The sequence below is a fragment of the Mirounga angustirostris genome, unplaced genomic scaffold, assembly GCF_029215605.1.
Source record: "Mirounga angustirostris isolate CCGP_5_RB_7025 unplaced genomic scaffold, mMirAng1.0.hap1 SCAF_10, whole genome shotgun sequence".
NCBI lineage: Eukaryota > Metazoa > Chordata > Mammalia > Carnivora > Phocidae > Mirounga > Mirounga angustirostris.
Window position 1 is genome coordinate 112,728,839 of NW_026991718.1, and position 3,317 is coordinate 112,732,155.

General features: G+C 53.6%; 1 non-coding gene across 1 annotated transcript; it reads right to left on the reverse strand.

Moving 5' to 3' along the window:
- Window positions 1–243: 243 nt before the first annotated feature.
- On the reverse strand, window positions 244–434 carry LOC123852225 (U2 spliceosomal RNA). Its single transcript, XR_006792832.1, has one exon. It is a non-coding gene; the product is annotated as a U2 spliceosomal RNA (small nuclear RNA).
- Between the last annotated feature and the right edge of the window lie 2,883 nt (window positions 435–3,317).

The following is a 3,317-nucleotide window of genomic DNA, read 5'->3' on the forward strand; positions in this document are numbered from 1 at the left end:
AGTCCATTCCCATCAGCCACCTCCCACAATGGAGGCTGAATAGCCAAATACTGAACTTTCCAGCCTCTTCTACAGCTGAAGTGGGGGGCACATGATACAGTGCTAGCTGATGAGACAAGCTAGAGTTAGCCGGCAGGAAGAGAGTTTTGTTGCTCCTGTAACAGGGGCAGCTGTGGCCGGAGCTGCCCCTCCCACTTAGTCTTGTCTTTTTTTTTTTTTGAAATACCATTTATTCCCCCGAAGGGGTGGTGCACCGTTCCTGGAAGTACTGCAATACCAGGTCGATGCGTGGAGTGGACGGAGCAAGCTCCTATTCCATCTCCTAACTCCAAAAATCCATTTAATATATTGTCCTCGGATAGAGGACGTATCAGATATTAAACTGATAAGAACAGATACTACACTTGATCTTAGCCAAAAGGCCGAGAAGCGATTAGTCTTGTCTTGAACACAAGCGTGATGTTGGAGCATGGCGCTTCCTACAACCATGGGGGGTGGGGCGGAAAATCACATTATCCTTGACATTGCTAAGCTGCTGGACTTCCACCTTCGGACTTCTTCCTAAGAGAGAAAAACAAACCTCTATTGTTTAAGCCAAGGCATCAAATTCCCTGTTACTTGTAGCTAAAAGCATTCCTGCTGCTACATGTCTCTGTCAAGTCCCCATAAAATCCTTGGGGAGGTGCCCCATTGGCTTCGATGGCGTCCTGTTCCTGCTGCTGAGCCAACCATGGTGGCCAGCAGGGATGGGATATGCCGACGACCACTCCGGCCAGCACCCTCGCTGCATAGGCTGGGCGTGGGCAGGGATGGCTCCGCAGGGAAAAGTGGGGGTCTGCCAGCAGAGGAGGACATGGTGGCTAAACTCCCTCCACCCCAGGATCCGTGGAGACAACAGACACTTTGCTCTTGGCCCAAGATTTCTTCTACCATTTCCTGCAACACGGGACTTGTTCATCTTCCAGGCTTTTCACTGGGGAGGTGAAGGGGAGGATGGGGGACCACTCCAGCTAGGGGATCTTCCTGGGGATAAAGGACAAGCCACAAAGACTGCATTAAAAGCAATGGGCACAGTGCCCTTTCTGTGCCCAGGACCAGGCCACGACCTTGCCTGAATACATCCTATCACACCTCCATCCTTGCTACCCTGAAAGAAGAGGAAGGCACACCTCTCCCCTTCTCAGTCCTCTCTCCTCCTGCAGGACTTTGGCTCCAGACAGGTTCGAGTTCAAACCCACCTCTGTCACGTCAGCAGGTGGATAGCTTCAGACTATTATCTTACTTCTCTGCACCTGCATCTCTAACACAGGGGCTTTGGGGGGCAGAAGGACCCTCCATGGGGAAGGACAGAAGAGTGGACCAAGTGTCTGACCCACCGTGGCCCTGTGGCCAGAAGCGATGCCAAGGGCGCTTTCCCTGCAAACCCTTCCCGGATGATCCCAGGATCCCAGGTAGAAAATCTGCTGCCACCTGAAGCGCGAAACACCCAGTGGTGAGCAAACCCAAGCACATGGCGAGACCACATTCCGCAGCCTCCCTTGCACGTACGAGTGGTCACTGAGTTCCGTTGCAGGCCACACCTGCCCCTTCCCTGGGCTTGATGCACATAGGCCTGGAGACCTCCGAGCCACAGTACAAGATAGCGGGGCTATGGGATGGAAGGAGCTTGGGTCTTGGGATCATTGCTCGGGAAAGCTGCTAACTCACTGGGTGCCCCCGTGTTGGACTTTCGGTGCATGAGAAATAAACTTCTATGGTGTTTGGTGCATTCATTCGCCTTTTGGGCTTACTAACGTTGCCCTAACTTATCTGCTGCCCAAGGGTGGCCTGTAAAGGCTCACAGGATGGGTGATGGATGGCCCGTCTCCTTGAGCCCTCGTCCCTGGGCTGCCAGATCGCAGCCGTGACATCAAGCCTTGAGTGACTCCGGGTAAGAGTCAAAGAACAACAATAAAATAATGGGAGTTGCTGCCACTTCGAGAGCACTTACCACTTGCCAGGCACTGGGCTGATTGCTGCAGAGCCTGGTCTCTCTCACGGAATCCTCCCGATGACCCAGCAAGGAAGGCCCTGCTGGTATCAGCTCCATTGTACAGAAGAGCGCCACGAGGTGTCTGAGGTTGCTTTCCAAAGGGTGGAATCTTTGGAGGAGCAGCATTTCCCTGACATTAGCCTCCTTTACCCTTTTCTGGGCTGGGCCTTCATTCCACTATGTGCCGGGCATTAGTCGTGGGGCTGAGGACACAGCAGCAGACAAAACAGATGGAAATCCCTGACCTCGTGATGCTGATATTCTTGTGGGGAAAACAGGCAATAAACACATAGGCAAATAAATAAGAGGAGTTCAGATGAGGACCAGTAACATGAAGACAGCAAGTCAGGAAGCCGCGGGTGGGCCAGGGGAAGACATGGTGTCGTGAACTTGGATGTCAGAGGAACCCCCCGCCTGCCCCAACCACGGAGCTGAGAGGGAAAGGAGGGAGCCACATGAAGATTTGAGGAAAGGTGTTCCTGGCAGAGGGAACAGCATGTGCAAAGTGTGAGTACAAAAGCCCTGAGGCTGGAATGAGCTTGTGCTCAGGGAACAGAGGAGGGCAGGGTGGCTGGAGTGGAGTGAGTAGAGGGGGAGGGGCGTGAGGAGGCTGCGGAGGAGACGGGGATGGAACAAAGGACAAGATTGGGTGGGCAGTGGTGGGAGGGGCAGAGAACTTCCTTACAGAGATTCATCCGGGTGCCAGCTCTGAGGGTGCAGGGAGGGAGGATCGAAAGGAGGAGAAAGGACGGGGGTCTCAGCCCAAATTTACCTCCCCTGCTTCACTTGACTTGTCTCGCCTTTCTCTTTTCCTTGGCACAGTGGAAGCTGTATGCCTTGGGAAAATGAGGCCCAGGCTTGGATCCACAGGCCCTTGGAATGACGGGGGCACACTCCTGCCCTCCTGGAGAGCTTGACGTGGGACAGAAGGAAGGGACAGACAGTGCTGAGAGAAAGGGACCTCACAGCCCCTGCCCTGCATCTAATTTGCTCTGTGACCTGGGGCTGGTCACTGCCCTTCTCTGGGCCTCCCTCTTCCCCTCTGTTTGAGGAGGGGGCTGGTCAGGTTCCACTGTCTCCCAGCTCTCTGTCCTTGGGCAAGCTACTTAACCTCCTTGTGCTGCAGTTTCCACATCTGCACAATGAGGATGGTCCAGTCCCCGGGACTATGGTGAGGAGTAAGGGTACAATGGCCAGGGTGCTCATAACTGCTAGGAATTCCTATTATTCCTATTATTTTACCATTCTACTGCTTTTGTTATTGTTCCTGTTAGCATTAAAGCAG